The 22,979-nt window shown below is 38.3% G+C and overlaps 1 pseudogene; it reads left to right on the forward strand.

Annotated features, from left to right (window-relative positions):
• Positions 1-22,979, forward strand: part of LOC148474956 (uncharacterized) — a 51,353-nt pseudogene that overhangs the window by 4,283 nt on the left and 24,091 nt on the right.

The raw sequence follows: 22,979 nt of genomic DNA on the forward strand, positions 1-22,979 counted from the left end.
AATTGTTTAAATTGTATATATATATATATATATATGATGGCATAAATACCCTAAAGTTTGTATACAGTATATGCAATTCATAGCTAGCGGCACTGTGTGTATGCATTTGTAGAATACCTTTGTTTGGGTCTGATTCAAGTCTAAAATTTTGTGTATTATATATGTTAAAATATTTTTAAAACTAATTAGAATAGATTTTGAGGGTATTTTAGTGCATATAATGATGACAATTGGCAGCTTATCTGTGTAAAAAATGTTCAGACATTGTTTGTGAACAGAAAATGATTATATTTTCTGAGCGTAGAAGATAGGGAGTGTTGAAGTAAATGACAGTTTACAAAGGTATGCATTAAAGTGAGTTATTTAGGATTTAGTCGAAAGATGATTCCTAAAGTGAGATAGATTAAGGAACTTCACTTGCATATTATTTTTTATTTGAGGAAAGGTTAGTTGTTGTGTGAGTAGCGGCAATTGTGAGGACAGGAGTATACCTATGAATAGAAGAGAGTCTATAGGGGATTTCTGATATAATGAAAAGTGAAGGCTGCCTATCGGTGATGGGTGAAGAGAATTACCTAATGTAGTGATTAAAGTTTAATTTTTGAAATTTCAAAACTCTATTCTAAAAATGGATTTATTTTGCAACATAAGCTAAATTGTTTGTAATTGTTATTTATCATGTTACATATTTTAGTTCTTAAATGATGTTTCACAAAATAAAAATGTTTCTAATTTATTTTGTTTATAGGAAAACAGACAGTGCATTACCTAAAGTTTGGAAGAAGATTTTGTATTCCATGAAAAAGTCATTGTCTAAAGTTAACAGTTTGTTAATTTTTTTTAAGATTTCAGATTTTTAAAAAAAAAATGGTGTTTTGAAATCTTACACAATTTAGCAGTTGTTATATATCTATATGTTGATAACTCATGGGTATTCTGCATTTTGCTGATTTAACTCTATATTATTCTTTTAAAGATATTTTTTATTATAATCTTTTTTGTTTAAGTTAACATATAAACAAAACCTACCTGTTATACCAATTTTTAGTTACATTTATGGTATTTTCAAAAGTAGGGCAAAATCTTTATGAAGATATGTAAACTCTTCTTTAAATAACTTTACTTGACAAATATTAAAGCATTTTACATTTAAGAATTTATTATTAACAAAACTGTTTTAGAGTTTTTATTTTACATTTTTAAAATAATAAATTCTATACGGCACTACAATTTCTTCTGCCTTATAAATTCTGTGGGAAGCAGTACCCACTGTGAGAGCTGCTGTTTCGAATTTGGGGTGCGTACAGCCATACATTAGCGTATCTATAATCGTTTTTGTTTACATTAGATCGAAATCTTATTGCAGATTAAATTGATCAGTGATGCAGATACACGATGCCGGGAACACACAGCATCATCATAATCTTCCAGGTAAACGCCACATACACAGTTGGTTATTTTGTTTTAAAATGGACAAATAATGTTTAAAAAATTGCACAGAGTATGGGCACCTTAAATCTAATCCCCTCTCCTCACAGCCTAACCCTAATACACCGTATTTTGTTCTTAAACTTAAAATTCACCAGAGTTGCCTATGCCTAAACACACCTCCCCAAAACATTAACCCTTACCTACCCTAGGTTTAAACCAAAATACCCCTTCCAGTTGCACAACCCAAAACCTTCCTGTTTGGTCCCTAATCCTAAAATACTACGTGGGTGCTCTAAAGCTAACCACAACGTATATTGGAATTAAACTAACCTGCATTGTGTGTCATTATACCCCCCAACAAAATATTCCATGATTTATTTAAGGATAATACTGGAGAATACTATCCTTTTTGAACAAGATATTGTAAGCTTGACAATAGCTATGCATTACATGCAATTTTTTGGGGGGTACCTAGCGCTTTTCAAGAACATAAAATGTTCCACAGATTATTGCAAAGAAAGGCTCAAACAATCAGGGCTGTCATTGTTTTTGCTGCCTGGTATAGAGACTTCCGGGTTTTAAACTCTGAAGTCCTTCTAAGGTACAGTACTTCTATGCATTCACAGATGCAGACAGTTATTCGGATTAAAAATTGACTTTTGCAAACTATTAATTAAAGATAAAAAATCTGCCAAATATATTACATTAGTAAAATATTATAAGATGATTAATTTATAAAGATCATTACTCACCTAATAACCAGCCTTCCGGAAAATGATTATTTAAAAAAATTTCAAATATTTTTGAATGTCTTAATATATAGGAAGCATGAGTTGATCCCGGGAAGGCTACATAAATATTCATATATCTCAACTTTGCATTGAAAGATTGCTTGAAAGTTCATTGAGTGGAATTTTTTACACACCTCATCTGGCTCTTGACTTGGAGTGAAAGCAACATGTGTGCAGTCAATAGCTCCAACTGCATTTGGAAATTTGGCTATGTCATAGAATTGTTGTTTCAGGCCATTCCACTCATTTAATATATGTGGAAAGTGTATATAATCTTTACTGTGTTTCATGATTGTGTTGAGTACCTTTTAAAAAAAAGACCCAACTAAACGATGATTGGCTTATACCACAGATCACCGAAACTGAATTTTGAAAAGATCCAGATGATAAAAAATTCAGTGTGGCCAAAAACTTAGTAAGACCGGAGATAGCTTGACTTCTTCTGGTTTGAGGAGATACATCATATTTAATCTTTTTATACAATTGTATGATGGCTTTACTAGGTAATCAAAACATTTTACATATGTAACGTTCTCTCAAACTAGTTCTACATTTAAACATTCTCTTCCTACGAAGTTTTGCAAATCTTGGATCTGATGAAATCACCCTGGATTGCACATTTTTCACTACTCCTGTTCTGGCAAGTATCAATGTCATGACCAATCTCAAAATCCCGAGTTTATAATTCATCTGTAAAAGTACACAAATCTATTTTATGATAATATTAGTAAGACTACTTGTAAGTAAAGAAAAAATGTTAATATATAAATATGTCTGACATTTGGAGGAAAAAAAATGAAAATCCTATAAACAAAGTTATTTTTTATCATTTTTAAGTTTTAACTAAAAGCTTGATAAGTATATACAAAATGGAATTAATTTTATATGTAAACATTATTACATTTTCATCTTAATATCATATATACAATTTTGTGGGGATTTGTAACGGTCAGGTCATTCCAAAAAATTTTGGTGGAACATAACTAACTTTTTACTCAATTTACCTTGAGTGGCTACACTTGAAGACTAGACTTTTAAGGTCTATAATAGTGGAAGTTTATTCCTCCAAGGCTTTCAAAAATTTTCCTCAAAAATCAAAACTGCTCAGAAACGTTGATGGAATAATCAATATTTTTGTTAATCTAATAAAAAAAATTGGAAAACAGCTTAGTTAATTACATTTACGAAAAATCTCATATCTAAAATGTTAAAAATTGTATATTCATGCTTTACAGAGATATATGGGTATGCTTTAAAGTGCAGGTATATATAAGGAGATTTGGCTCATAGTAAACATTCACATTGTATTTAACATTTACCTATGATGATTCCTGCGATGCTGTAAAGCAGTGCACACCTATCCCTTTTGTTCACTTTTGTTATCTTTGTGAGCCTTAAAAAATAACTTTTTATTGGGTTATTACAGGACTGACCCTAGTTGAGTGTAAATGGGGACAACTTGGGAATAAGCTGGGTTGATGGTGCAGTGTGAAAGGGATATGACTCACATAGCAGTTGGGTTGAACCTGTGATCAAAAGCACAACTCACAGCTGGGTTTGCGCTGTGAAAGGGTTATAACTTACATCATAATGACTACAGCAATGCTGTAAATACAGCTGATTATTTATAATGGGTATATGTGAGCCGTATACTCATGCACCTTGGTATGGAGAGCCCACACCACATCACCCTGCATCAGGAGCATATCTACAAGGAGTGCAGGCTGTGCGGTGTTCACAGGGCCCTGGGGTCAGGGGGGGCCTGCTCTGCAAACCCTGAACCCATAAAATCTAACAATTACCTCTCCTAAGGTCCAACGTTGGGTGTCTTGGCCCTGCACAAAACACTGGGAAATGAGGGCCACAACCTTTTTTTCCAGGAAACCTGCACATGCACAGTAAAATTTAGGCACACTCTAGTGCCCTGAGTCTACTTTTGCGGCAGTCATCGGTCAAACGGATCAGTCTGCTGCCGTGCGCCAGGGTAGAGGGTCCCAGACGGTGATTGAACACGGGCTCCATCCTCTCTTGAAACGCCCCTGCCCCATAATTTTTACTTACTTATCCAAATCAATGTCACACGTCTGACGGTGGAAAATACAAAAAAACACTTATGTCTCTTGCAGAAACGTTAGAAACTACATGAAAACTCTAGTGCCATTTGGAGTCTACTACAACTGTGAACAAATGATGGACACTGTATACAAAGGATGGGGCAAGATGGTTTAAATTGTACTCTGTTCCCCTCTTGTATTCATCCCTATATTACATTACTTGAACAAAGAAACATGCTATTAATTATGTAGCACCAACTATAATACACAGCACTGTACAGGGAAAACTAAATTATCCATATCAATCCCTGAGCCATTAGCATAAGGACAATAAATTACCTACGCTAGTAGTATGGTATTTGTACTATGAAACAAACACAAACTCGCATCATGTACTCTCATGCCACCTTTATAAAAATAATTAGCAAATTGTCAAAATGAAACAATGCTTTCAATGAAAACTCATATGTAGCCAGAAGACCCCAAAAAAATGTTGCCCAAGGAATATAAGAACTACTTATATATATATATGAGAAGTTCTAATTCAGCGTCAATCGTCAAAACTAATATAAATTATATATATATTATTATACATCAAATAACAGGAATTCATCATTTCTAAATTTTTATGTCATACCCATCATCAGACTGATGTAGCAAAATTATGGATTTTAATAAACCCAAAACATATTTGTTAATTGCAGGTAGTAAAACTAAAAATGAGTGCCTCTGAGTTTAGTTTCTTGCATATTTTTTTTGTAGAACCACAACATTCAGATCATATTTATGGGACTGCTGAAAAATAAGACATTTGCATATCTATATATACAGTATATAAATATATATAAAATAATGTACATTATTATTCGCACACTAAATATATATATATATATATACATTTATATAATATATATGTATATTTAAATTAGTTATACATTCCAAGAATGCTAGTTAAAAAGGTTCCTGCTCAAAACAAAACTATATGCAGACTAAACTACTTGTATATGCTGTATGACCTAGTTAATCGCCACCAAAATGAGCCATGCAATGCTGTTTATTAACGGGATCTCCTATGATACATATGACTTCACGGAAGCCCACCGCGTCTGCCAATGGGAGGACTAAACGCCACAATATTAGAGCGGGATTTCATAGTTGCGATGACATGTTTTTTAATGAAAACTTTATTGATACATACGCTAAAGACACCATCATTGCGGTAAGCGGTGTTTATCGCTGTGTTAAACCATAGTACATCCTGCCCTAAGTGTTATATATAATAATTGCTTGTAGAGGGAAAGGGAAAGCTTGCTACCATATACTCATAGAGGATGTAAAGATTGGGAATTCTAGGCTAACTATGAGATAGGTGCAGGAATCTGTCTCATATTGCACCCGCTTATAAAAATGAGATATTATGTTGCAGGACTGCTGCATGTGAGCCTGGCATTTATTCTTCTGTTAGTTCCTGTGATGGTGGAGCATGGGTGCGGCCATCTTGGATTTTCACACATGCCCACATCTGCCAACCAGATTCCAGCAGCCGTGCTCACATGACCTGTTCGGCCAATAGAGAGCATCCTATTTAAGCCATCTCCTGTGTGCTGTGGCTTCCAGCTCTGCTCCAGTATCTGTATCTGATGCAACCTTCAGTGAACAGCGCTTACAAAGTGCATCTGCCTACAAGCACCATGGGTAATTGAATCTGGACCATAGACATTAAAGATGCTACTACAAGCAATATTTTAAAAAGAAAGTTGAACTACAAAATAAGGTAGCTCAAAAATGCTAGGAAGGACTTACAAGTAACTGTGGGGGTGCTTCAGAGGTGGATACAAAGCAGTAGCAGCTGCGACTTGTGTGGCCACACCATCGGACTTCTGAGCAATCCTGTCAGGTTGCGGCCTAGGTTTGGCCGTTACTTATCCCAGCGCCGTTTTCCCCTGATCCCTCGGGTGGTCAGACACCAGATGCGGCAGCGAGTGACGCACTGAGCATTATACCTAGAGCCATGTGGACATCCATGAGCTGTGCCGTGCCTTGGTTACTGCGGTTGCCATCATGGACGCAGCCATGACAGTCTGCATCACCTGACTACCCTTTACCCAACGGTAGCATGGCGATGGTCAGCTGACGCTGTCCACTAATGATCTGCTACTTCAGGGTATAAAGCCAGTCTCCGGACAGTAGGAAGTTGCCTGTGCAACGTTGCGGCTACCTTGTGTATACTTGCCGTCACCTCGTTCCAGGTCTGATCTCTACAGTGGTCAGATGCCAGGTGTGGCGGCGAGTGACACGCTGAGGATTATACCTGGGGTCTGCTAAGACATCCATGTGCTTGCTCCGTGATGTGGTTTCTGCAGTTACCACCATGGACGCAGCCATGACAGTCTGTTTTCACCTGACTAACCCTTTACCCAATGGACATCTACCTTAGGGTACAGAACCTGGCTCTGGACAACAGGAAGTTGCCTGTACAACGTCGTTACTGTCAGTGTAAACTTGCTGTTGCAGCGTTCCAGGTTCCAAGCTCCGTCCTTTCTAGTGACTTATTCCTAGTGTTTTCCACGATGTACTCAGAACATCTTCTGAGTACAATTTGTTAGTCATCTTCTATGCTAAGGTCCGAGTCTGAATCCTCAGCATGTACTTGTACCATCTCATGATTCCAGTCTCCTGTGTCAGTGTTGCATCTGAAGCCACAGTGTGCGTACTTAGTACATCATCCAAGTACCAGTTCATATACCAGTCTCCTCTGTCAGTGTTGCTTCTGAAACCACAGCATGCGTACTTAGTACATAATCTAAGTACCAGCTCATAATATCAATCTCCTGTGTCAGTGCCTCATCTGAAGCCACAGTGTGCGTAATTAGTACATCATCCAAGTACCAGCTCATAATACCAGTCTCCTCTGTCACTGCCCGGTCTGAAGCCACAGTGTGCGTACTTAGTATATCACCCAAGTACCATCTACTATCATTCTTCAGTGCCAGCTCTGCGTCTGAGGCCATTGAGTGTGTACTTAGTACATTATCCAAGTACTTTCTCCTAGTGCTAATCTCCTGTGCCAGCATTGCGACTGGAACCACTAAGTGTGCACTCAATACACCATTTCAGTACAAACCTCCAATATCTTTCTCCTGTGTGTTCCCTGTGATAGTGTTCTTCCATTTTCCCACTTGTGCCAAAGGGCCGCGTCCTGCTTGCTGGGTGCAGTTTAAGCCCAAATCCCGCTTGGAGGGGTCACTGGTAAACACCTCCCAGAAAGTTAGACTCCACGCCTTTGGTCAGGTCTCGCCAATATCCGGTACTGGTGGATGAGGAAGTTACTAATCCAGGCCCCTCGCCTCCCATTCTCTCCTCAACCTGGGTCCACGTCTTCTAACCCCGTGGCAGAGAATTACCTCAGACAGATTGTGACAAACCCTATGGTTGCTTAGACTGTCCAACCACTGGAATTTGGCCTCCAGGATCAAAGGATCTTTGACACAGTCCCCCACACCATCACGCCCGTGTCATGACCACTGACTCGAGCTATCCCCTGTCACCGCCCAGGAATGTCTATCGGAATTGCATGGATGTGCAGGCCTGATTCAGAGTTGTATGTTATGTCGATGTTCACAGTTAACAATTTATTACTGAAGCGCAAGCACAAAATGCAGTGGAATTCCCATTGTGCAAGCGAAAACTAAGTTGGAGATGGCATTCGCAATGTCTCAGTGATTGCAAGGTCCTAAGCAGACCACTGCGACCCATGGGAGTTCCTAGGTGGAGTCAGGGAGGTGGTCGGAAGTGTTCACAAAAAGAGGCCGGTCTGTGGGCATGTTATGGGAGGTCCACAGTTGACCTGGAATCTGCACAGCCCAGGACTTACTCGAGCAGTCGATGGGGTTTTGAAGTTGCATAGATGTTGGTGTGTTCTCAACCCTGGAGGATCTGCACACAACGCATATAGGGGAAGTGGGTGTAGCAACAATTGCACAGTCCATCACACACTATTTCAGGGAATCTGTTGCGAGCGCAAACGTATTTGAGAATGCAATAGCATACAACTCTGTACCCTGCGATGACCCTGTGCATAAGTAAAACATTTCGCGCTTGCACCTGACGTTTTACTTGCGTCCTGGGCCTGCATCAGGCCCTGTTTTACATTTTCATTTTGCATGTTTAAGTTTATTGGCTATTCTCTCGCAAATGCTGGTGCATACCTAGAGCAGGAAGTGGATTTGCACCTGTGTTCACATAAAACGCTTCAATAGGTGCAGACCTGTGTTTTTAAAGCTTCATAAATCACCTTTATGGTTTGCAGATCATTTTATACGGTACACTGTCCTAAGTTAAGGCATGACAATCATCTTGTAAGGAGACGTTGCAATTGTTTATTTTCTCATATCCATTAGAGTAATCTTGACATCTTTATAACATGTTTGTATAGAATGGACAAAAAACTAAATTGATGAGTTTTACTACTCTTAGTAATAATTTATTTATGACAATGTCATATTTAAATGATGTAACCGCTAGTCCAAATGGTAAATTGTAAGACATATAGGGGTATATTTACTAAAGTGAAAGTTTTTAAAAGTGGAGATGTTGCCCATAGCAGATTCTAGCTATTATCTTCTAGAAGGTGCTAATTAAATGTATGGGCAACATGTCCACTTGTAAAAACTCTCACTTTAGTAAATATATCCCGTAATGTCACTTTGGTTACTGGTCCTCCTGTGAATAATTCAGTACAGTTATTTTCAACTCCAATCCTCAATCCTGTTTTTTGGATCTCTTTAATCATGCACAGGTAAATTATTTACCTGGGTCAGTATTTATCCTCCTGTTGGCACACAGAAAACATGTAAATATGACCTATTGGGGGCACATGTGGATTACAGTTTTAAACTACTCCACTAGAGGATTAGTATCCTCTTGCCTCTTTATATAACACTTTAACTGATGTTGTACATCTGTTTTCACATAGATCCACGTATTCTACTAGCACAAATGTCTTGTAGTGTAACACCATGGTATATCACATTGTATATATGTAAGAAGCTGGATCATCTTGATAAATAATAGTGAATACTATTTAGTTTATTTACATTATGGTTCTATTGATATGTATCTATAATGGGTGTGGGGTGTCCCAACAATTCCGCTGATGCTGGTGTAATCATTGGGAGAATGGAATGGTTGTTATTTTCCTAGAAATCTGCACAGTGCCAGCATCTGCGCGGCACAATCATTGGCAAAAGAAGGGTGGCCACACGAGCCTCTACTTTATTAAACAGCCCCGGGTTGGTTTCCATTCTACATATAACACTGAGGTGGTGGTAATGCTATATTGCCATGCATATATACAAATAGTTGTTTTTCTAGTTTTTTTTGTATTTTAGTATGTGACATATATGTTTTTGTTATTTTTTTTTTTACCATTTTATATTAAGTATTTTTGTTCTCTAGCAGGTCAGTCACCAGTATTTCACTGTACATTTGTAGCTGTCTTTATAATAATCTATAATCCTGTACTAAGCCACTTTAATGCTGTTTGATCACAAGCTTCACCTTACAACTTCTCTATCATCTCTGCAAAGGCTGGAGGGAACCTTATGGCTACTCTTTGAAGCAATAACAAGGTTAATCATGCAGTCTAGATAATTTAAATGCACATTTTAAAAAGATAAAACCGTATAAGGATTATGGAGGGGAATACGCAGTCAGAAGTATAATATTTCTAGATAAATGCACATTTAAATCTGTTTTGCATCCAGTACTTTTTTATATTTGGACTTTTATATGCTAAAGTCAAAAAGAAGATATATTTTAGCTGAAAATACAGCTGTATAATAAAATTCATTTCATTTTGAAGTTTTATGGTGGCCACTAGCGGTTTGCTAATTAGGCATATTATTACAACCAGTTACTTCAGGTAACCTATGATACATTAACTCTAAAAAAAAAAAGTAATCTGTCTATCTCTAGCCCTCCTTATATCTTAAGGTTTGGTAGAATCAATGCCATTAAAATTAATGTTTTATGCCCAATCGTTTGTACATGTTCCAAATGATAACAGTTTAAATTATGGGACCGTTTCTGAAATCATAACAAGCAGTCTGGTGCAAGTTTTTTTGGAATGGATGGGGGAACGGGGAAGGATCTTGCTTAGGAAAATTTACTGTAGTAAGAGGTATAGGCCTTCCTGTCTCTGACGGATATGGGGGGAAATGTATCAAGACTTGGAGAAAGTGGAGAATTTATGCAAAGCAACAAATCAGTTACTAAGGCTGGGTACACACCTAAAGATTATCTGTCCAACCATCCAACTAGTTGATTGGTTGGAATGAAAATCCGGGAAGTATGAAAGCAAATGACAATCAGTAATTTGCTCCCAGATGCCGGAAAATGGACAAAAACTGTTGTTTGAACAAATTGATTAGATCAAACTTTTAACAAACTTGTCTTACCGACCATTTTCATCTGTTTTCTGGCATTTAGGAGCAAATTGCTGATCATCAGTTACTCCCATACGTTATCAGATTTTCATTCCAACCAATCAACTAGTTGGATGGTTGGACAGATAATCTTTAGGTGTGTATGCAGCTTTACTGTCATTTATCTAGCGCAGCCTTTGAAATGACAGTTAGACCCTGATTGGTTGCTTCGGGAAACTACTCCACTTTATCTCTCTTCAAGGCTTGAGGCATCTCCCCTACTGTCACGCTAGATAGCTAAGCCATATTGAGCCCTGACACGTTATGAGCCAAACAGACTTGGCTTGCATATCTTTAGGTTTTTTGAGTTACTTGCTGATGGTGTAACATTTCTAGAGCATGGCCTACCTAAAGTTGAAGGCAAAATAGTATTAAAATCAGACCTGTTTAATTTTACTTAATTCTGATGAAGATAGTAAAGCATCTTAGTTGTGCAGTGTTTGTGGCATAAATATTAGCTAATGTAATGTCTTGAAATCCTACTTTTCTCACAAGAATAAGAACAGACATCATGATCAAATCTACGTAAAAGTGAACGTTTCTAAGGAGTGTTAAATCCCTTAGCATTTATGGAAACAAACTTACGGTAAATGACATGTACATAAATCTTAACATGAAGTTTGTATTTAGCAGAGGGGTGTGGATTTTTATATTAAATAAATAATTAAAAAAATGGACAGTTTGGGAAAGAAAGGGAAAGGAAACATTATTATTTGGTATGTGGCCAGGAAAGACCTGGGAAAAGCTGCTCTCCAGGTATGGGTAAGCCGCATGTCTCTGCTCTCAGAGATTTTATGGTTTTGTCTCAAAGCTTAGATTTTAGCATAAAGTTATAGAACTAGCTGTTTGCAGGCTCTGATGTTTTTGGATGTGGTTGATCTTCACTATAAGCTGCATCTTCTTCGCACATGCTCCATGATAGTCTGATAAGCCACACCACCTAGACAATATAGTTCATTTCATACTCCAAATAAATGTATTACAAATAATTTGTAGATATGTAGTAACAGTGTCTCGTATGCTAACAAGTAGTGATTGTAATAAGTAAAGGGAAGACTTTTATTGTATTCATTTCATATCCTGGAGATATTCAGTGATGACCATTTGGACAGATACTTGTGTATATTAGCGATGAGTGTGGGATCAGCTGCTTAGTAGAAGAGTTTATGTTATTTGAAATACCCTGAAGTATATTATTTTGGATGGTCTCATTGTAGGTCATAGCTATGTTCCAAGAGGTTTTTGGTATGTATTGAGATATTTAGCAGGAAGGCTTCTAATTTCTTATTATTAATAAGGATAAGTTTATTTCATAAGTTATGAAGGGCAGCTAGTGAGGGTGATCAGTATATTATCTGTAAATAATAAAATGTAATGAGGTATTATACATTTTTCTTAGGTTTTAACTGTAGCAGCAACGGAGTCAATGCTAAAATAAAAACTCAGAGGGGAAGTAGACACCTATTTTGAATGCTATTTTAGATTTTAAAGCAAGTAGATACGAATCAATCAGCTGTAAAGACTATTTATGGCTTATAATACAACATGTTGATGGTCGTAAAAAAAATTGCCTTTATATCCTGTTGAAAGTCTTTTATGCTTCCACAGCTAGAATCAAGGAAGGTATTTCATGGCTGTTAAGGTGGTTAATTTGGGTTATTGTTTTTGTGCGAGTACTTCAGAAAATTGTTTGAGGTCTGTATTTAGCACAGCAATAGATCTTTAATTAGAGCAGATAGTTGGGTCTCTACCATGTTTTAGAATAACAATTTGGGCTTTAGTAATTTCAGAGTAGAGGGGCTTCAAATGTAAGATTTTATTATATAGCTTTGTTTATTGGGGCACAAAGAAATTGAGCAATAGTTGTATAATATACTGTGCTATATTAAATACTGTGGCTTGAATTGTTTTACCCCAATTAATCAAGCTATAGAATAAAATCTGAAATGTCATAAACCTATTTTTGTGTGTTAATTGCAAAGTTTATTTCTTCAGTGATATCTTTGTCCAATAGTTTGCCTACATCTGAATGTCCAGATGACAACTGATAAGATTAGACTGTTTAGAGTAGTATACAAGTTAATTTGAACAAAATTAATTTTGTGTTGTATTTCTGTTTGACAGGACATAGAGAATGATAATAATATTTACAAAGCCTATCACTACTATTGACTGATGATGTACTGTAATCCTTGGAACAACCCCGCTGTTAGGTGACACAGCCCTGGACGATCAGCACAGTAAGTCTGTAAATGTAAATAATTCAAAATCTATTTTAATAAACAAAAACACAGCAAACAATAAGCTTTGCCCCAATTCATTTGCAGATCACTGTATATGAAGACCAAATGGAGAAAGTTAGACTGTAGAATGATTCATGATGGCTTTTAATGAGTTGATTTGATGTGGTCATGATGTAGTGTTCAGTTTTTTTTCTCTCAACCTTTAAATATAGCCTGTAAATCTTTGCGATCAGCTTGTTCACTATTTGGGTTGTCTAATTTCATTTGTCATAGATTTTTTTGATTAAGCCAGTGTAAAGTTTGTTGTTCTAAGAGTATGACATTCAATTTTCCTCTTGCTTTAAGATTTTTCGATTTAAAATATTTTTTATGGTTTCTTTCTAACCTATCCATTTGTGTTGTTAAGATATTGATCTAATAGAGTTGTTGCTTTTTTTGTGTTATAAAAAGCATCATTAATGGGCTCGTGTCTTGGTGCTTTGTGGGCTTTACATATTTGGTTCATGGATAGAGCCAAAGTGTAGATTGTTATGAATTGGGGTCTTTGTAAGATGTTAGGAAATAGAAGAACATTTTCCTTATGTGGAAGATATGCTTGACAATTTAATGCATCAAGGACTACAAAGAGTTTTACACATTACTGACTGCTTTTTAAAATACTATGCACTGCTATATGCTGCTTACAAGGCTATAATTATAAGTTTGGTGTTTGCATGATTTGCCATATTCATCGTTGCAGCTCTCTATTTACAGTATGGTTTACTGACTCAGGAAATCACCAGGTTACACATATTAAGGAGGGACCTCTGTGTTCTGTAGATGTGTCTACATACATCTTACCTCAGTGCCCTGCAAGTCGCATAAAACATAACGCGTGAGCACCGGTGACTCAGTAGTGCTGAGCGTCTTTTTGTGCATTATTTTACCTTTGAATGCAACTTATTTGCAAAGCAATGTGAATAGGATGCACAAGCAGCTTCTGCTGATTAAAATGATATGCGACGTGCCTATATTCTGTGTCCGACTGCAGCTATACCTGTATGCAAAATGCTACGTTACAGTGTCAGCGGTTGTGACACTGTAACGTAGCATTACATAAGCAGATACACTCGCAGTTGCACACAGAATATAGGCACGTAGCATATCATTTTAATCAGAAGATGCATGTGCATCCTATTCACATTGCTTTGCAAATAAGTCGCAATTGAAGGTAAAATGTCACACGAAAAGACGCTCAGTGCTAACGAGTCACTCCGCGGCATGGCACAACTAGAAGGGCTATTTAAGGTGCAAGGAAGTAAGATGTATGTGGACACATCTGTACTGTAGAATCCACTAAAGCAGCAAAACACACACTGCTAGCAGTGTCTTCCACCTTATAAGCAGTAACTCATGTTCCAATGATTACATCTGTGTGACCGCTGAGCCGAGAATCGATAGATGATTTTGTGTCTGTAAACTGCAGCACTATTTCTGACTAACCCACAAATGTTTATCACCACCAAATACGGAGAGACTGTACAGTAGGCTCACAGTTTTCTCATGAGCCGATGATCCTAAATTACAATAGAAAAATATATTGACCTTCAAAATATGTGCATGAGCAGCCTTAATTAGTATATCCAAATGAAATGGGTATCACCACACCCATAAAACAACAGAAGCAGAACTATTTTTTAGATAAGGAAACACAGCAAAAAGCACTAATACATATTATATAACTAAATTGTACAAATCAATAAAGTATCCAATATGTCCCCTTTTTTTCTCTGCAAAAGTATGTTGGTAAGTGTTCTTCTTTCCTTTCTCCTCCCCAATTCAACTGTGATTATATTCAGGTGCATAAAATGAAAAGTATAATAGATATACAATGAGTGGTATTGTTTGGTAAGTTATATTAAACAATATAAGTTTTCTTTCTTCAATAGTGATCTTTAATTAGTTTCAAATGGTAGTCCTGGCGTGCCGTACTCACACTAAGACACTTGATATTGTTAAATATATAAAGGTATCTTTCCTTTTTCCTTCCATATACACCATTCACCCCAGTGAATATATGAGAAAGCAGGCGTACCCAAAATCACTTTTAAATTAAAATTTAAAGTAAAATGCATAAAGTAAAATGCATAAAGGTTTCTTTATAGACAGGTGTTAAATGATCAGCAATAAGCGTACCACACTCATAGCAACAGGTGCAGATATCCTCCAATCTGGATTTCTTTATATCCAATTAGGGTCCATACTGGCCAGAAATAGGTTTAAGCAGGTTAATCAACAAATAAACATCAGAATGTACTCCAGAATGGATAAAGATTTATTTATTTACATCCAAAAAGGTCCAGATAAAAATAGGCATATAGAACATAATTAATAAAGACCTTGGCTAATAAAAAAAACTACCATGCAGACTGGGCAAAACACCCACTTGAATAAAAAAAGGGAACCCGGGCCATTTAAAATAAAAGTAGATGATGGATTAACTCAAAGTCTGCATGGAGAAACAGAGAATAAAATCTTCACAGCACCTCAGACCGGTTTCGGCTCATTCAGAGCCTTTATTCAAGTTTAGCCTAAAACAAGAACCTTTTCTTAAAGTGGTGAGATGGGCTATATTCAATGAATATTTAATATAGTAAGTTATCCAATTTTATCAATGATTTGTGTTTCTTCTTTTAGATTACTTCAAACAATGTGATCTATTTTTAAAGGAAAAGACATTCTGATCATGATGATTACTTAATTTTGTACTTTTAGTGATCATAAAGGGGTGTTGTCACACATCAGAGACTTAATCCCTGTTACTCAATTTGGTGCTGTCTTCTGAGTGCCATCCGGGTCAATCCTAGCTGAGTTGGCGTTTCTGTGAGGTGTGGCCACTCTGTAGTTTCTAAGTTAGAGTCTCCCTCCTGGCGGTTACTGCATCTGAGGTACATGGGCGCCACCATCTTGGTTTGAGTTATCTGACAGACTCCAACCAACTGGAGTCTAGCCTGCTCCAATCACGTGGCCGCTCAGCCTATCAGCATGTAGGGTGCCCTACTTGAACCTGGACTTGCTCACTTACAGGTGCCAGAACAATATCTCTACCCAGAGACCATCTCCCTGGCTACAGGCTGTTTGCCGTTGTTCCAGTATTTGCCTCCAGCTGTCCACTCCAGTATGCACAGGCAGCATCTGTCTCCTTGTCTGCTTCAGTGTGCAAAGGCACCATTTGTCTCCAAACAAAAATAGTAGGGGTGGTGGGTGTGGAGAGATATACTGTAAGATGTGGGGATAAGAAATGAACTTCCCATTTGTAGTGTGTCAATGAGCTTCAATGCAATTTAGGAATATAATTGACATAAAACCACATACACTCATAGTACAATACTACCTGAAGTTAATAATAAAATTGAGAATAAGTTATAAACGTTCCTTGCATAGTTCGGCTTCAATATAGTTCAAGCATATGAAAAGACATAAAAAATACACAATCTCATAGTGCGATACTCTATATAAATAGCTTAAACCAATGTACTTGTCATCTTTATTATGAAACCATACACATGATAGTGACAAGATATAGAATTACAAGGTACTTATTAAAGCTTTATAAATAAAATATATCAACAGGAGATAGATAACAATGAATCAAAGTTCAAAAAAGTTCCAACTAGGGACTATAACCAGAAAGGTGAGTCAAATGGGCGTATTGTATAAAGTCCGGATTCTCAAACCTCCATTCTGGACATCACTCAGTCATGGTATTGTCCTTCTTGCTTTGGGGTCCAAGGAGATTACTCTGCCATTTCTAAGTACAGTCTCCTGGGTGTTTCAACATCTGTGGTGGATGGGTGTCACTATCTTGATGTGAGTCACCTAATAGTCTCCAACCAACCAGATTCCAGCCTGCTCCAATCACATGTTTACTCAGCATATCGGTGTGTAGGGCACCCTACTTAAACCTGGACTCTCACACTTACCGGTGCCAGAACATCTTCACTCAGAGACCATCTCCCTGGCACCAGGCTCTATTTTCTGTTGTTCCAGTATCTACCTCTAACTGTCCTCTCCAGTATTCACAGGCACCATATGTCTCCATTTGTCTGCTTCAGTCTACAAAGGTGCCATTTGTCTCCAGTTATTGACAAGAATAGTGGTGTATTCAAAAAGGGTGCTAGTAGGGGTGATGGATGTGGAGAGGTATACAGTAAGATGTGGGGATAAGGAATGAACATTCCTTTTGTAGTGCATTGAGCTTCATTTCAATTTATGAATATGAAATGACAAAAAAAAACACATATACTCATAGTACAATACTATCTGATGTTGATAATAAAAATGATAACAGAGGTTTTCTCATTTATTAGGAACCAACATACAATGCAATGGGTGTAGTAGGTATTACTGCCAGATGCAGAGCCGGCGGTTCAAATCCCGACCTCGGCAGCCCGGCAAGGGTGAAAATCCTGATCGTCCCTAAGGTAAGTATCGCTAACCGAATTCCCCCACCCTAACCCTCCCCCCCAAGTGCATAACCCTAACCTCCCCAAGTGCCTAACCCTAATGCCCCATCTAAGTGCCTAAACCTAAACCCCCTTCCCCGCAGCCTAAGCCTCCCAGGGGGGTGCCTAACCCTAACCTACCCCCGGGGGTGCCTACCCCTAACCCCCCTTCCCATAGCTTAAAACTAACTCTCCCGGGGAGGGTGCCTAACCCTAAATCTCCCCGGGAGCCCTAAACCTAACCCTACCCCCGCGGTTGCCCACGCCCGGCTTACCTTCGTTTGGTATACCGGGCGCCGGTCTTCCGGCGTCTGGTTAATGACAGGATTAGAAAGTCTGGAAGCCGGTGGTCGGCATTTAGACCATCAGCTTCCAAACTACATCCCAATGCAATGGGCCACAGAGTGATCTATAGAAGCAGTGTTTACAATGTACTTGATTTACAATATGCCAATAGTAGCTAATCTAGAATAGTTGAATGACAACTCTTTTGCAATAGTTGTTATATGTTAGCAAAGAGTCTCTATGTCTAAACACTATAACTAGAAATTGGAAGGATGTACAACTTCTAAGTTGTGATACTGAACTCTATAAATGTTGCAGTGAGCAGATTCAAATAGAGGTAGATTGAGTAATAGAGGATGCAGAAATTATTTTTATCATACAGATATGCAGTGGGAAGTTTATTTACTATACACTGCTTATTTTTCTGTTTTTAATTGGACTCAATGGATTTTAGTCAAATCAAATAAAGTTGAATTTTAATATATAAAATATCAAATTTGTCCTTGAGTGCACCACATACTGTAACTTCTTGCACTTCTGTGTTTCTGGTGGGGCAAATCATGCAAAGTATAAATTAACAAACCATAAGGGATGAGTAATTGTTAATGTCAAATAAAGAAAAACACTATATATATATATACACAGTATATATAGATATATATAGATACAAAAAACAATATATATATATATATAATTATATATATAATAAAAACAGAAAACTCAGCACTCACCATTGTTAAATCGCTCACTATAATACATGGGGTTTTGGTTCATGGATTGATCAATGCAAGCCTGCAGCCCACATCACGGGACCCCATTTCTCTGCAGTTCCTACAATATCTGTCATACTTATGGAAACCTGGTAGCTGCTATCACAGAGTTTAAACTGAATTTTTTTTAACTGATTTAAAGCTCACCTGCCAACTAAGTTATGGCTTTTAAAGGCAAGGCAGTCATCAAACATAGCTTCTATCATACTACCAAAAAGGCAGCTGACACAGCTTAATATAAATGAGCTTGCACAGGGGTGCATGAGACAGCTGTGATCACAAAAAGGTTAATACAAAATTAACCAAATAAACAAAGTCACTCCCAGATTTGGGGTGCACACCTGCACTCGCCATTCCCAGGCCTGGGGTGCAAGTGGCTTGTGATTACATTGCTTAAATAAATAAAAACAGAAAACTCAGCACTCACCATTGTTAAATCACTCACAATAATACATAATGGGGTTTTGGTTCATGGATTGATCTCGCCAGTTAACATTTTTTCAGCTTAAACTCTGTGATAGCAGCTACCAGGTTTCCATGCCTGATAGTGTAGGACCTGCAGAGAAATGGGGGTACCGTGATATGGGCTGCAGGCTTAAATGCATTGATCAATCCATGAACCAAAACCCCATTATTTATGTATTATGTTGAGTGATTTTAGCAATGGTGAGTGCTGAGTTTTCTGTTTTATTTATTTAAGCAATGTGGTCACAAGCCACTTGCACCCCATTCCTGGGAACGGCGAATGCAGGTCTGCAACCCAAATCTGGGAGTGGCGAGTGCAGTGGATTTCTGACTTTATATATATATATATATACATACTCCGAAAAGGTGGAACAGAGAATGGTGGAGGCATGCAAGTGTCGTCAAAGAACAATAAGAGCTTGTTTATGCAAATATTATGATTGTAGAGATTTATTTGCATTATTTATATGATATTTGCGATAAATCTGCGTCAGGAAAGCAGATTCCCGTTGGTTTTGTATAGGAGAAGAAAACAGATGTTGTATTTTTCAAGGCAAATGTGTCTTAGTGTGACACCCCAACAGATTGGGCAAATTGAGTGGGGGTGAGGTCTCTACTCTTACCAGATTCTGAGTCTCTTGATTTTCTTTCTCACTTCAGAAAGGTAAAGAGGGTGTAGAGGCATAAATAGTTTGGTTTCAAACACAAATCATAATTTATTGAACAGACAATATCACACAATGGGGTAAAGTTACTAAGCTTAGAGTTTGTGTGAGTTTGCAAACTCACGTGAGTTTAGGCATTTAATTCTTCTCGCAAATTTACTAGATAAACTCGAGTGAGTTTGGAAGTGAATTCTGTCTTTTCACAGTTAAAAGTCATGTGAGATTGCAAATTCGAAAAAAATCAACATCGGCCAAATTAGGAAGTACTTTACATGAAAAAGATGCAACTCGCAAATTTACTAAGAATCGAGTTTCCAATCTCGTGTGAGATTGTAGCAAACTCACTGTGAAAAAGAAATTTCAAATAGACCACGTCCTGAGCTGCGAGTTTGGCAGAAACATACACAGATCAGTGTAATTTGTGTATGTTTCTGCCTGTATACCTAATATAAAGTAGGGGTGTGCACCGGCCACTTTTCGTGTTTTGTGTTTTGGTTTTGGATCTGGATCTTTCTTCGTGTTTTGGATCTGGATTGGTTTTGCCAAAACCACCCTTCCGTGTTTTGGGTTCTGGGTTTTGTGTTTTGGATCTGTATTTTTTTGAAAAAAAGCATAAAAACAGCTAAAATCACAGAATTTGTAGGTTTTTCTGCTCCTATGCTATTATTAACCTCAATAACCTTAATTTCCACTCATTTCCAGTCTATTCTGAATACCTCACACCTCACAATAGTGTTTTTATGTCCAAAAGGTTGCACCGAGGTAGCTGGATGACTATGCTAAGCGACACGAGTGGGCGGCACAAACACGTGACCCATCTAGGCGTGAAACTGCAGTGGCAGACAGGATGGCATTGAAAAACTAGGCCCCAAACTGTACATAATGCAAAGAAAAAAAAGAGGTGCAAGATGGAATTGTCCTTGGGCCCTCCCACCCACCCTTATGTTGTATAAACAGGACATGCACACTTTAACAAACCAATCATTTCAGCGCCAGGGTCTGCCACACAACTGTGGCTGAAATGATTGGTTCGCTTGGGCCCCCACAAAACAAGCTGGCAATTAATCTGTCCCTGCACAAACTGGCTCTACGGAGGCAAGATGTCATCCTCATCCTCCTCATCCACCGATTCCTCACCCTCTTCAGTGTGTACATCCTCATCCTCACAGAGTATTAATTTGTCCCTGCTGGAACCACAGGTCCCTCTGTACGTTCTGGAGGCTGGTCTCCCTGGAAGAGTTGATAATTCATTTTATGAACATCATCTTCTCCACATTTTGTGGAAGCAACCTCCTACGCCTTTCGCTGACAAGGTTCCCGGCTGCACTAAACACTCTTTCGGAGTACACACTGGAGGGGGGGCAACTCAGGTAAAATAGAGCCAGTTTGTACAGGGACCTCCAAATTGCTTCTTTTTCCTGCCAGTACAGGTACGGACTGTCTGACATGCCTACTTGGATGCTGTCACCGATGTAATCCTTTAACAGACAGACGCACGCTTGTCGCTGCTGCTTTGAGGATTCAAGTGCGGCTACAGCCCACACAATTCACAAAGACAGAAAAAAAAAAAGAATATTTTTATTGTTTGTGGAGCACACTTTGAGGGTTACACCACCCTTTAACAGACAGACGCACGCTTGTCGCTGCTGCTTTGAGGATGCAAGTGCGGCTACAGCCCACACAATTCACAAAGACAGAAAAAAGAAGAAGAATATTTTAATTGTTTGTGTAGCACACTTTGAGGGTGTCACCACCCTTTAACAGACAGATGCACGCTTGTCGCTGCTGCTTTAAGGATGCACGTGCGGCTACAGCCCACACAATTCACAAAGACAGAAAAAAGAAGAATATTTTTATTGTTTGTGTAGCACACTTTGAGGGTGTCACCACCCTTTAACAGACAGACGCACGCTTGTCGCTGCTGCTTTGAGGATGCAAGTGCGGCTACATCGCACACAAGTCACAAACACATTAAAAAAATAGTTTTTTATTTTTTGGAGCACTTTGAGAGTTACACCACCCTTTAACAGACAGACGCACGCTTGTCGCTGCTGCTTTAAGGATGCAGGTGCGACTACAGCCCACACATTTCACAAAGACCGAAAAAAAAAGAACAATATTTTAATTGTTTGTGTAGAACACTTTGAGGGTGTCACCACCCTTTAACAGACAGACGCACGCTTGTCGCTGCTGCTTTAAGGATGCAGGTGCGGCTACAGCCCACACAATTCACAAAGACAGAAAAAAGAAGAAGAATATTTTTATTGTTTGTGTAGCACACTTTGAGGGTGTCACCACCCTTTAACAGACAGACGCACGCTTGTCGCTGCTGCTTTGAGGATGCAAGTGCGGCTACATCGCACACAAGTCACAAACACATTAAAAAAATTTTTTTTATTTTTTGGAGCACTTTGAGAGTTACAACACCCTTTAACAGACAGACACACGCTTGTCGCTGCTGCTTTGAGGATGCAAGTGCGGCTACAGCCCACACAATTCACAAAGACAGAAAAAAAAAGAACAATATTTTAATTGTTTGTGTAGCACACTTTGAGGGTGTCACCACCCTTTAACAGACAGACGCACGCTTGTCGCTGCTGCTTTAAGGATGCAGGTGCGGCTACAGCCCACACATTTCACAAAGACAGAAAAAAAAGAACAATATTTTAATTGTTTGTGTAGCACACTTTGAGGGTGTCACCACCCTTTAACAGACAGACGCACGCTTGTCGCTGCTGCTTTGAGGATGCAGGTGGAATCTAGACGGGAATTGGAACCGAGGACACACTACCTCCATCAATTGTCTAAATCCCACTGCACTAATGTCGGATACCGGACGCACGTCTAACACCAACATAGCAGTCAAGGCCTCAGTTATACGTTTTGCTTCAGGATGACTGCTGTCGTACTTCATCCTCATCGCTAGGGACTGTTGGAGGGTCAATTGTTTAGTAAAAGTAGTGATGTTCCTACTTCCTCTCTGGGATGATGAACAACTCCCAGCAGCAGCAACAGCACTAGGAGGAAGTGGTTCTTGATCTTTCCCTATTTTATTTTTATCGGAGAAAGTTTGGTCCTCCATTTATGTTATATTGATATATAATATACGTGCGGCTAAAGCGCACACAAACACAGAAAATATTTTTTTATTTTTGCTGGAGAGTAGTGCACTTTGTGGGTTACACCACCCTTTAAGAAATGAGCCAGCCGGCTCTTTACTTATGGGACACAGGCGCACGCTTGGCGCTGCTCCTTTGTTGATGCACGTGCAGCCACAGTGCACACAAGTCACAAACACAGAAAATA

The sequence above is a fragment of the Taudactylus pleione genome, unplaced genomic scaffold (assembly GCF_031769625.1).
Source record: "Taudactylus pleione unplaced genomic scaffold, aTauple2 ptg000792l, whole genome shotgun sequence".
In the NCBI taxonomy this organism is placed as follows: Eukaryota; Metazoa; Chordata; class Amphibia; order Anura; family Myobatrachidae; genus Taudactylus; species Taudactylus pleione.